Raw genomic sequence first — 266 nt, forward strand, 5'->3', positions numbered from 1 at the left:
ATTAGTTCACGCAATAGAACATGAAAGATCAATTAGTTCATGATTCTAAGCGGAGAAACAGCCATGAATCTAGAATTCACAAGACAATGGGACAACGCATAAAACTGAAATTGAAAAGCAACATCATTCCGCTGCACAACAAGCACAACCTCAAATGTACAGTTATAAAAAACTATCACACACATAAAACGCACAACTACATCAGCGGCATACGTGCTCCCGGCAACCCATCTACAGTAAATGCCGGAACAACAATAAAAAAACGC

Source organism: Penaeus monodon, chromosome 31 (assembly GCF_015228065.2).
Source record: "Penaeus monodon isolate SGIC_2016 chromosome 31, NSTDA_Pmon_1, whole genome shotgun sequence".
In the NCBI taxonomy this organism is placed as follows: domain Eukaryota; kingdom Metazoa; phylum Arthropoda; class Malacostraca; order Decapoda; family Penaeidae; genus Penaeus; species Penaeus monodon.